Here is a 13,025-nt window from a genome sequence, read left to right as displayed (position 1 = left end):
CAAGTCTATATACTTGTATGTATAGACAGAATCACTATCTTTAGGTTGTGCAGGTTATAAACATCTCAGAGAACATATCCAGGCATCCATATTTGCAGGTTGTCCTTCCCTTCCTCCACAGATAACTACCTGTTCTGCTGTCTTTTTAGCAATTCTCCCAGCAAAGTGGAACTGCTCAAAGAGGTAGCCAAGCAGGCTGAGGGATCAGTCTGCTGAAGGTACAAGACTGGAACTTCAGAGTCCCACATCCAACTCCCTCCTCTGCCACTGCCTGCATGTACTTTGGTACAAGTCATCTGGTATTTCTGAGCTTCAGTCCTCCCTCTTTTAAATGAAAAAGCAAAACTCTTCTGCCAAATGAAGTATTATGAGAATAAGTATGATAAACAATGCAAGCACTTAGATATACCAACCTACATTGATGTGTTCTAGCTTAAGCACCTTAGACAGGCTAATAAAGGCTTTATGGAGCACCTGATGAAATCAATAAATTGATGTCTGTGAATTTCAGCAGGCAGTGGTTAACCCCCTGTGAGAGAACAGGTGGTGTCTTCATTGCCTGTATAGCCAAGAAATGTTTACTGTTAGACTTGTCCCTTGCACTTTGCTCTTCCCAACACACATCTTAAAATATAGGAAAGCTTTCAATCACTGACAGCTTTAAGGCTAGCTATATCAAGAAGGTAAAATAAGATACAAGCAGCAAGTAGAGGAAATACAATACCAAGCTGGGACAAGGAGGTTTGTGTTCAGGTCTCAGCTCATTCACAGATTGCCTGCATAATCTTTGACAAGACATTTAGTTTTAGTATGCACCAGCTACTCATCTGCAAACTGAGGATGAATAATCATTCCCTTGCCCTTGCTTTCTATTTAAAGTGTAAGCTCTTGGGGCTGAGGTTTCCACTTATTGTTGACAACTCTACATCAGCCATGAAATGTTTCTCTAAATTGCAGAAAAACTATTACAGATACAGAGTATCTCTACTGTTTGTAAACAGTCTAGCCTGGGTCTGGAATAGCCATGCACACTGAGCACAGCCAATAAGCTCCAGTGGACCCTGACACAGAGAGAGCAGCTGAAGCAGAGTGCTATATTAAGAAAGCAAGATCACTTCAGCAGTAGATTGTTCCTGCATATTTGCATAGAGCTGTGCCCTGCTAAATGGGATACCCTGGATACAGATGTACTTGAGGGGGTCACTGAGTGCAGCAGTGCTGGAGCAACTCTGTGAAAGTCAGCTGATATCCAGAAGCAATGATGTTATTAAATAATTTCAAATGTCTGGAGCACTCTAGCCCTCTCTTACTCTTGATGAAGGAGATGTGATTACATGTATATAGGCTATGAGGACTGAACCCCAACCAGGATGTTCAAGAAATCTCAACGTAAAGGTAACAGTGACTACAGAGAAACTCCCACAGACAGGGTTAATCTCAGTCTGTTGATAGTATTGAGATACACATTATCAAAATATTCCATTCTCACGTCCTTTCTGTCTCCTGGAGGCTCTTCCAGATCCCTCTCCTCTGGCAGGAAGAGGTAGCAGAGTTCAAGGAATATTTGCCAAAGACCATATAGAACTAAGGAGCCACAACAGCACAATGAATTCAAGATCAGCCCATCTATTTCCCAAGGAGGGGCTGCATGAAGACAAAGTAGGTGAAGGTTGAAACACATCCTGTATGAGCACAGGGTTGAGCGTGAGCATCATGCCATTCCTATTCCTCTAGCACAAGTGATACCAGAACAAAGAAATGGATTCTGTGGGTGAGTTTAATTTTTTAACAAGTTACTATGTGGCTCTTGTTTCAAATTTTGGGTGTTTATCTTTGCAAGGTCTGTTGCAAACACTGTAATTTTCCAGCAGCCAGGTACATTGAAGACAAAAGTACTAATAATGTGACATCATTACTTTTGTTCCATAGCAACATCCCCCCCACCCCTTACACAACAGGTTATAAGTCTGTAAAACTCTGCATTTTACAGCACTATAAAACTCCTCCAGCTGTTATAAATATATCGTTTTAAGCACTTGCATTTGAAAAAACGAAACAGAAAAATACCACTGAAAAGTTCAATGCTTTTTCTTCTCTGCATTCAATTGTATTAACTTTTTCCCTGCTGGTCTTCCAGACCCACTGCTGGGCTGGCAGATTTCCACGGAAACCAGGGAAAGCTCAGGATTCAAACAGGCTCTTTGCTGGTACAAAGCAACTATTTTGCTGTGAGAGATGTCCAGTGGGGAGGGACCTTTAATAAAAGGATAAATCTAGCTTGTTTGCCAACATGATGTGTACATGCCATCTAATCAGATCCAGGGCCATTGGCAGTGGACTTATAGAAGTGAATTCATCATTATACTGTAAGATAGGACAATAGTCACTGGTAGAGTTGCTTCCTATCTGCAGAGAAAGGGACTGGTGCTGTGACTATTGACTATAACTCCACTTTATACCCCAACAAAGTTCTCAGCAAAGCACTTAATCCCACCAGAAATATTTAATTTTGTCAGTTGTTAGGTGGGACAAATCTTCACCACAGGTGTAGCTGTAGGTTGGATATGCCTTCACTGAAGCAGAGGAAGAAGCAGAGATTGTACAGTGGCACAGGTCCAGTTCTTACCTAAGGAGTGTACAGGCACTATGAGGGCCGGGAGTTGGGACTGCCTCATCACTTGGCAATCCACTTGTTTTCAGTGATGCTTGTGTTCAAAGCTTGCTCTTTTGTTTCTGTTTTGGATATGTTGGTTCAAGCAGTGTTTGTAAAATGATTAATTAAATATGCACTATTTGAAACCAACAGAAGTTTTGCCACTAATTTAAATTTGGGAAAGACACTTCAAGTCTGAGAAGCACCCATGGAGTCTCTTTTAGGAATCCAAAGAGCAGCAAACCTCAGCCTGAACTTGTGCATTCTGTGGAAACAGAAACTACTGTAGTCCTCAATCACCAGTACCTCCCACAGTGAAGAGATAGTGAAGAATATTGACTTCTTGTTGCTTCTGCTTTAATTGAAACACTCCAGAGCAGGGTCTGGCTCTAACTCTGTACAGTGATAGGTGTTCTCAGAGCCATGATTCTACTAAAAGTGTAAAGCTGTTTCTTGAACAGAAGTAAAACTAGATTAACTAATTGCAGGTGAACTCTCCCTCAAGCATACTCTAAGATGGGAGCCTTATTTTACTGGGCTGTGGATTTTGCCATCACAAATGTGGCTTCAGATTTTTTCCTTTTTATACATGCTACTATTATTTATATTTTCCTTGCCAGTGCTTGAAGCCATCATGACAGTGTATTGGGTAATGACAGGATAATTGTTTGTTTTATTGATCATTATAAACCATTCAGCATCTCTACATGATTTATAGCATTTTAAATACTCTCTCCTTTCCTCTCCATTCCCCTGCCATCGGGGCAGCTAAGTGGATCAAAAGCCCACTGGCTACAAGCAATCCAATTAACAATGACAAAAGAAAGAAAAAACTTTGGAAATAAATGAGTCCTTACACCATTTCTTTGATGGTTTCCTATTGATCCTTTCACATAGAAAAATGTGAAACAATTAGAATTGTGAAGAAAGGAAACTGCAGGGGAGGGAGGGAGGGAGGGAGGGAGGGAGGGAGGGAGGGAGGGAGGAAGGAAGGAAGGAAGGAAGGAAGGAAGGAAGGAAGGAAGGAAGGAAGGAAGGAAGGAAGGAAGGAAGGAAGGAAGGAAGGAAGGAAGGAAGGAAGGAAGGAAGGGCTGCTAATGGGTGGTCACATACCAGAATGTCAGTGTTCCATTGCTGGATCAGGACTACAGGCAGCCCAGGTTGCTGGTGCTCAGCCCACAGTCCAACAGCTCTGGGCAGTGTCCTCTGGAAGATTCATCAGAGCAGCTGATGGAGGTACAGCTCCTTGTCACAGCAGCCCGCTGAGACACTGCCACCATGCCTGGGAAAGAGAGAAGCTGAGGCCAACCCTTACAAGTGTAGTTTCATCCAGCTGTTCATTTCCTGCCACGTGCACTGGGATATTTTTATTTGTGCATGCAGCAGAAATGTTTATCTGAGACACTTCAGCTACAGTTTACCCAGTGGCCACTTACTCAACCACCAAATAACCCTTCCAACTTCCTACTCACACTGTGTCACCCCATTCCTCCAAAAAAAGCATCAGGCACCATTATAAAGACAGTACAGTACTGATACCAAGAATTTCCATGCATTTATACCTGAAATTACAGCAATTTTCTCTGTAGAACCAGAGTTTTCAGCTGCAAGATCTAAGTAGATGTCAGCATGTCATAAGCACCCTGCTATTCACACACTGCTAAACAGTATGAAGCATCCCAGCAGATTAGAAGGGGAACACAGTAGAGAATAGGCATATAATCACTGGAATAGGTGGTGCTTGCCTGACTTCTACTTGGAAATACCTGAAGAGACAGAATTAGCTCATTTACCTACTTGAAAAGTCACAAGAGTGTTTTGAGACTGTTGAGGAAACCACTAAAAAATGAAGAGGGTGCTGGAAGAGGTCGCTTACCCACTTAAATATTTATCTCCAAATTTATAAGGAGACATTCACTGGAATTTTTATCTGTCCTTTCAGCAAGTTGATTAGGAGAGAACAGAGGAGGGGAAGGGATGTAAGTTGCCCCTTGGCCATCTTTGCAGGTTACTGAACCAGTAGGTAGAAATCCAGTAATGCAGAAGAGTCAGGCAGGGGAGAAGTCCTTGGAAGAGCCCTTAGCCACCTGATGCTGAAATGTGAATGATGGAGCTGGGGCACTCCTGAGCCCATTCCTCTCTGCAGATATGACTACACTGCAATCAGGAATGTGATTGCAGCACATACTGGCATCCTTCAGCTACTTCAGATTTAGAGGGCAATGCTTTATCCTGTGCAGCATCTCTTTATTTATTAAAGACAGGAGCCCCTGTGAAAAGCCAGAATTGTGTCCCCATTTTTACTGCCATCTGACTGAACACCTAGACACCACCTTCAGAAGGCAGGGAAGGAATTCTGGATGGAGCCCATATGTTCAAAGCATACATTGAAATTCCAAGAAAAGAACCTTATCATCATGCTCATTTGAGCCTTCAAGACTGGTCATCCTGGCCTGCTGTATATATACATAGATACTGGCTGACTTAGAAAATAGCTCACAGCTTCCAATCACCCTCATATTAAGGCTGAACACCTCTTCACCTGGGTTTACCTGACAGCTCTGAGTGAAACCCCTGTTCCTCTCTAGCAAATGTGATCAAACTCTGTCCTGATTTTTCATGTTCCTTTATATTCAAAATCAACTTTTCTCTTCCTCAAGGTTTACATTTTTTCTGAGAAACACAGGCATGACATAATCAAGATCTCCAAACTCTAAGTGCCTGACAGAAGATTTTCTCTGAAATACAGAACTACTTTATAGCAATCAATAAAGCACTAGAGTAAACCCATGCCTTCAGTGGAAATTCCTCCAGCTAAAATTGAGCTTAGCATCAGCTAAGGTACCATCACTGGAGGACTTAACAGTACTCATCAGAGAAGCAACTGTTCTGTTACCGCTGCACCAATTGCTTTTGTCTCTGGTTGCCTTTGAAAACTCCAGTCTGGTAAGTATTCCCTGTTCACTCTCTGTTGCCATCTCCTTACCCAGGAAGAGAAAGGACAACATATGGTTTTGAAATCTTACAGAACACGCATATCTGCAAAGTCTACCTGTTGAGTACGTGTAACACTTCCCAGCAAAGTGAGCTCATGCCATCAAATGGGAATAAGCTTTGAAGGAGAGGGTCTCAAGCATAGAAGACTTCTCCAGTTCATTCTCTTGAGCTCCATAGAAGAATAGCAGTCATAAGGAAGTCTCTGGAAACAGCACAAATCAAATGCTGTTGGTTTGAACTCAGTGGAAGGGAAATTTCAGTCCCTTGAATGATTTCATAATGCATCAGGGCACATCACAAGCGAAGGAAACAGTCTAGCAGAATTGCATTAATTTTCATGAACCCAGCAGCCCTGGAAAATCATGAAAACTGCAACATAATGAAAGCCTGGAAGGGAAAAACCTGCCCTCTTCTTCACTGCTGGAGAATCTGAATGCGGATTCCATCAAAGGAGAGAGCCTGAGAATCCACAGCAGGAATAAAAATTAACCCTTTGGCTCGTGGGACCGCAGGGTTGAGGAGTCACCGTTCTCCCAGTTACTCATCTGCCAAAAGAGATAAACTCCTGTATGAGGGCTGCCCATCTCTATGCAATTAGACCTTAGCACTCTGCATGACACAATGAACTGCTGCCAGCAGGAATTAAAGAAGACATTTTCTTCTGTCTTCACAGTATTTATCTTCTGCCCTGATTTCTCAGGCCCTGTCTCATTGATTTTAGTAGAAATGGGATGCATGTATTGGATTGATAAGGTCCTAAATTGATGAATGATGCTCCCAACAGAACAAACAAAGTTGCAGTTTCTTGCCCTTATGTGAAGTTAAAAAAAAAATTAACCCCAAGTGCAAACCCTTGCCAGACTGTGTAAATCAGCTTATCCTTTCAGATATTCCCATCTCCTGCATTTTACTCAAAAGTTGGACCTCTGAACCCAAAAAGAAAGAATTGTCTACATATTACTACTATTGTTACTGAGCAGAAGAATAAATTAATTCTGAAAACTATCTTAAGTACTTCATGCCTACTTCATGCTATTGTATTGTGATGAAGTCACACAACTGAATGTGAACACAGGTTACATTCTGTGAGGCCACAAAGGTTCCTTGGCTTTATTCCTACCTTTGCTAGTTGTGAACCAGACAGCAATTAGCTAACAGCAGTTGCTCTTCCAGGAGCTTTGCTGACATCATCTCCAATGCCAAGGAACAAACAAAGCTCTTTTAGCAGGATAAAAAAGCACAACATGCATTGAGGTTGTTGTTGTTAAACAAAAATAACCAAGCTAATTTCAGCTCCATTTAAAAGCATGGGAAATAATCACTGCTCAGTGAATGGGAAAAGGACAAAATCAGTACAGAGAGAAATCATTTGCAGGGTCGTGAGAGACTTCTACAAGCCATGAGTACTGAAACTATTTTTAGTATTACTCAACAGTGCCATTTAAATACCTAATTCCCCCTCGTACAAGGTTTTGGGAACCTTTCAATTTTAAATATTCTATATAGGTATATTTTCCCCATTTTCTCACCTTCATCTGTTATAGCATAAACATTTACAATTAAACAAAATTATAATTTATAAAGCCTTGTTTGCCCAAGTGACTTTCCTCAGTAAATTTAGCCCCCTTGGAAGCACACTGAGAACAGCTGATCAACACTGCACTGGGTGCTGTACAATTAGAGCGGAAGAAACATCACTGATTTAACTGGCATAGTAAAAAATTTGCAGGTGTGCAAGTCAAACATAGATAAATTAACAGACTTGCTCCAGTTTGCCTAAAGTGCCCATCAGGATTGAAAGGATTGAAGCCACAGTTGCTGAGCCACTGTCCCATGCCTTAACCACAAAACCATTGTTTTTGAGATTTAGATCTTGATCACACTGGAACAAGCCCAGAACTACTTTATTGTCTCAGCGCAGCATCCCTAGAGATACCACTGTAACCCTAAAGATAATTTTGCTCAGAATGTTCAGCATCCTGCTGACCACAGCCTACCTCATTCATTTTCCTCCTGGTCATGACATTTCCCATCTGCTGGCTTCCAGAACAGCTTTCTCAGGAGCAAAGTGCTGGGATTTCTCTTGATTTCAAACAGGAATGCTTCTCATGGACAGGTACTGGCCCTGAGATCCAGGTGCATGGCAGGGCCTCTCTTGGCCTCCCACCTGCCTCACAAATCCAGAGTTAGACCAGACAGAGCATGACTTTGGCCACCTGGGCTGCAGAAAGACCCTCAGGCAGGGCAGGGTTCACAGAGCAGCTGGCTTGTCTGCAGGTGAACCTCAGCAGAACTGGTGGGATCACCGTCACATTTCCACAGGGGAAATTGGAGCTACCCCTCAGGAGGGGTGAGCTGTCATTTCTTCCCTCAGGCAGATTCCTGCCTTTCCACTCAAAGGCCTTGAAAAATGTTTCCCAGCCAGGGCCCTACTCCCTTTCAACACACCAAACCCACCTGAGGACATGGGGCTGTCCTTCCAAAGACCACACCTGGATGTGCTCCCTGCCCTTCCAAAAGGACACCCTGGCTATGCCACCTGCCCTTCTCTGGCCCTTCTTCCTCCCAGCACTGCAAACTCAGACAAATCTGACCAGCTCCCCTTCTATCACAGGTACCTCCACACCCTCCATCTTCTCTTCAGATGGTTCCAGGGCAGCTTCTCTTTACAACCTGCTCACCTCAGAGCTCCTGCTCTGGGAGATGACTGTACTTGCAGCCTTGGGGCTCTCCCCCTTCAAAGGCCTTTCACCTCATGCTCTTGGGACTGACCCCCTTCAGGGGCTCTGTTCCCCTCGGGGCTCTATTCCCCTCATGGTGCCATGACTCACCATCTCAGGGGCGGCTCCCCTGACAGTGCCAGGACTCTCTCACTGTTTCTAAGGGGCTCAGCTCCCCTCATGGTGCCTGTACCCTTTTTCCATCTCTGAGGGGCTCTGCTCTCCTCATGGTGCTGGGACCCTTTTCCCATCTCTGAGGGGTTCTGCTCTCCTCATGGCACTGGGACCCTTTTCCCATCTCTGAGGGGCTCAGCTCCCCTCATGGTGCCTGTACCCTTTTCCCATCTCTGAGGGGCTCAGCTCCCCTCATGGTGCCTGTACCCTTTTCCCATCTCTGAGGGGCTCAGCTCTCCTCATGGCGCTGGGACCCTTTTCCCATCTCTGAGGGGCTCAGCTCCCCTCATGGTGCCTGTACCCTTTTCCCATCTCTGAGGGGCTCAGCTCCCCTCATGGTGCTGGGACCCTTTTCCCATCTCTGAGGGGCTCAGCTCTCCTCATGGTGCCGGTACCCTTTTCCCATCTCTGAGGGGCTCAGCTCTCCTCATGGTGCTGGGACCCTTTTTCCATCTCTGAGGGGCTCAGCTCCCCTCATGGTGCTGGGACCCTTTTTCCATCTCTGAGGGGCTCAGCTCCCCTCATGGTGCCTGTACCCTTTTCCCATCTCAGAGGGGCTCAGCTCTCCTCATGGCGCTGGGACCCTTTTTCCATCTCTGAGGGGCTCAGCTCCCCTCATGGCACTGGGACCCTTTTTCCATCTCTGAGGGGCTCAGCTCCCCTCATGGTGCCTGTACCCTTTTCCCATCTCTGAGGGGCTCAGCTCCCCTCATGGTGCCTGTACCCTTTCACCATCTCTGAGGGGCTCAGCTCCCCTCATGATGCCTGTACCCTTTTTCCATCTCTGAGGGGCTCTGCTCTCCTCATGGCGCTGGGACCCTCCTCCCATCTCTGAGGGGCTCATTTCCCCTCATGGTGCAGCTCTGCCCTCCTCCAAGGGCCATTCCTGCAGGGCTGATGGGGAGACAAGAGCCCTAAGGAGACATGAGATGTGAGGCCCAAGCATTGAATGCTCAAGGAAAATGACCATGTGTTTGTATAATCTGATGCAAATATGTGTTAAGTAGATTCTACTGGTGCTCTGGCTTCAAATATTGGTAAGTGTGTGCTTATACCTACAAAAACCCCTTAAAACTCACCTGAAAGCTGCAGTGACCTTGTTGATGTGTTAATATACACACAGACAAGGCACTGTCTTTACCTAAGACCAAAAAGGAAAGTACTTGCAATTGTTTAAAGCTTTAATGAGGCTGTTGGGTGTATTTGATCAAGTTTTCTGGCTAAATTCCAGTGAGTATAATTATACCTCGTCTACCTACCCCAGCTCTACCACCTGGTAAATGCTTTTCTGTTTTCTTCTGGTACAAGGTGTTAAATATTTACTATTATCCCAGACACTAATACATGGGTTAGCTGTTTCCCGTGTCAGGAATGTGCCAGTGCTCAAGCTGGGAATGTTTCAGGAAGCATGTGCTTCCCATGTTTGTGACTAAAATGGAAATAGAAGGGTCAATTAGCTGCGGGCACTTTTAATTCATGTGATGAGTATTCTTGTCCTTCAACATTGCCTTGTCAAGATGCCCAAAGTTCTTTCTAATTTGCAGGGAAGTTTATGTTCTAAGCCTAGAAATGTTTGTGAAATTGATTTTTAGCTCAATATGTATATAATAACACCTGCATATATGAATGTATGGAAAGTGACGCTGTAACCAGATAATCAATGGATGTTGTTAAGTTCCTGAATTAAGCTTGAGACAGAAATAAAGTGGTAAGGAAAAGCTCTGACATTATTGTGTGTTAAAAATATGCCTTGAAATGTACTGTGAAACTGATTCAGCTATCCTTTCAGATGGGATGGGTAGGTACTCATATTCAGAAAGTATCAGGAACTTTGTGTGGCAGAGGACTACGAAAGTTGTGTTGAAGGTGGCATCAACATGGCACAGCCAATTATAAACAGAAGAGAACCTCTGTGTTGTCTCATAAATTGAAATTGAAATAAATTGTAAACAATACTGAGTTGAGGGATTTGATCTGATTCAGAGTTTCAGAGCAAATATTAAATAGCCTAGAATGTGGATGTATGCCATGCTTTATATTCATAAGAGTGTGCTTCTATGTGTATTAATTTAGTCACATAATGAGTGACTAAAATCTTCCTTTTCCCCAAAAGCACTTTTAAAAATTGCTGCTAAATTTCCAGATATTCCTATGTGCTCTCTAGAATGAAATAAAAATGCAATTAAAGGGAATGCTAATTTCCTCAGGACTAGAACACACAGGAGAACAGATCATTGCTCTGCGTCTGCTCCCAGTCTGCTTGGTGAGTCTGGGCATACTGGCTCTTCATGCTTATTTACCTTTTCTTAAAATGGAGATAATGTCTCCAACCTTTGTAAGGCATTTTAAGACTTAATGGTGAAAAGTATTGTAGAAGTGTTAGATACTATTAAGGGTGCTCAGACTTTTCATTTAAAATTACAAAAGATAAGAGTTCAGACATTAGAAATTAGGGCTGTATTGGTAACTTTGGATTCTGTGTCAAGCACTTTTTATTTTCCAGAATGGCTTATGGAGTAAACCATTCTGCAGTGTGTGAATTTCAGTTTTGTTTTCTAAAAAAAGAAAAAAGGTAAATAGTTCCTTTTTTTTTCTGGGAATTTCTTTGCTGTTTTAAGGAGATATGCTTTGGGTTATTTTCCTCAGGGAACAATTTAAATTAGTTTTTTGTTGATTACAGATTTCATCTGCAAAGTTTCATTGTGTAAGACGTTATTTTAATTCAGAGTTTTTTGCAAGCAGCATTTTATTTAGTATGTTTTTAAATCACTTTTTTTCCAGCTTTTGAACTTTAATACCCTGAGAACATGTTTAAAGGAATCAGAATCTACATATTCCATTGGAACAGTTCTCTACTGTGTAATGGAAATGGAGAAATCCAGAGAATAGTGTGGATTGTCCCAGGTGAAAGAGGACTGATTTTCCTGCCTTCACTAGGTAAGCAGAAATTTCTGATTAGATCTATAGCACTTTCTCGGCAACTGAGTCAGGATTTGGTGGAAGTTATTTAACGAGTAGTCATAGTCATTGACTTCTCACAATTTTCACACAGAATCACAAAATCATTTAGGTTAGGAAAGACCTCCAAGATCATCAAGTCTGACCTTTGACCAATCACCTCATGACAACTAGACCATGTCACAAAGTGCCATGTCCAGTTTTTTCTCAAACACCTCCAGGGATGGTGACTCCATCCCTAGGCAGCCCCTTCCAACACCTGACAGCCCTTCCTGTGAAGAAGTTCTTCCTGATGTCCAGCCTGGACCTCCCCTGGCACAGCCTGAAGCCATGGTCTCTGCTCCTGTTTCTTGTTACCAGGGAGAAGAGGCCAACTCCCACCCAGCTACAACCTCCTTTGAGGGAGTTGTAGAGAGCATTAAGGCCCCCCCCAAGCCTCTTTTTCTCCAGAGTAAATACCCGCATCTCCCTCACCTGATCCTCATAAGGCATACTCTCTAAACTCTTTCCTAGCTCCTTTCCCCTACTCTGGACAGGCTCCAGCACCTCGATGTCTTTCTCGCAATGAGGGGCCCAGAACTGGACACTGGGTTCAAGGTGTGGCCTCACCAGTGCCAGTTACAGAGGGTTATCACTCCCTTGGTCCTGCTGGCAGCACTGTTTCTGATACACTCCTGGATGCCACTGGCCTTCTTGGCCACCTAGGCACACCTGGGCTCATGTTCAGCTGCTGTCAACCAGCACTCCCAGTTTTTTTCCCACTAGGCCACCTTCCAGTCATTCTGCCCTTAGTGCAGGGACTTCTTATCACCAAACTGCATTTTATTATGCCTGGAAATATTTAATGTTTTTCTTTAATTGGTGTAATCTGGAGTAATTTGAACCTCAGCTTTCATGTTTTAAGATGGTGTATTTCTAAACTTGATGGTAGCAAAGTTAAAAGCTTGTAGACATTTTCAGCATATGCCATTAGACCTTGGAAGTCAGAGCTATAAATAAGCTGTGGTATGTGCACACATGTGTAAGGTTTTCACAACAAATGGAGTTGGTGTCCTGGAACAGAAAAGTAAACTGTGTTGGTGCTGAGTGGTATAGTCGTAGTTCTCTGCCTTCGTGTGGAAAAATCAGCAGGATCTGCAGCATTCATTGGAATCCATGTGGATACTGTGGACTCCTCAGACTCCTGCTCAGGGATTCTCACTCCAAGGCTGACAGGCAACTTCAATGCTGCCAAGATAATTTTGCTGTTTCTTTGGTGGACTAATTTTCACAGTGACAAAAATACTCTTGCAAAAATCACATTATTTTCTGAGATTTGTCTTGGATTACTGCAATGATATGTAACATATTAAAAGGATTTGCCTCATGTTGTTATTCGCCTCCATCCTGGCCAACAAAACAGGGACTGAGCTTGGTTCTCTAGAATTAACAACAGTAAGCTTCAGGCTCTAGTAAGGGTTAGGCAGGGCACAAAGGGGTAACAAATGCTCACCCGAGGTTATGCCATGGCACTTTGTTTCCTC

At 43.5% G+C, this 13,025-nt stretch overlaps 1 protein-coding gene across 1 annotated transcript in view; it reads right to left on the bottom strand.

Annotated features, from left to right (window-relative positions):
* Positions 1–3,972, bottom strand: part of LOC146766271 (uncharacterized) — a 127,959-nt gene extending 123,987 nt beyond the window's left edge. Inside the window, exon 1 of the mRNA XM_085590690.1 lies at positions 3,767–3,972. The gene's annotated coding sequence lies outside the window, so the exon portion shown is untranslated. The remainder of the gene's footprint in view (positions 1–3,766) is intronic.
* Positions 3,973–13,025: the final 9,053 nt, after the last annotated feature.

This window comes from Lonchura striata, chromosome 12 (genome assembly GCF_050655825.1).
Source record: "Lonchura striata isolate lonStrDom1 chromosome 12, ASM5065582v1, whole genome shotgun sequence".
NCBI lineage: Eukaryota > Metazoa > Chordata > Aves > Passeriformes > Estrildidae > Lonchura > Lonchura striata.
The sequence above is the reverse complement of the archived record's forward strand: the minus strand, read 5'-3'. Positions and strand labels throughout refer to the sequence as shown.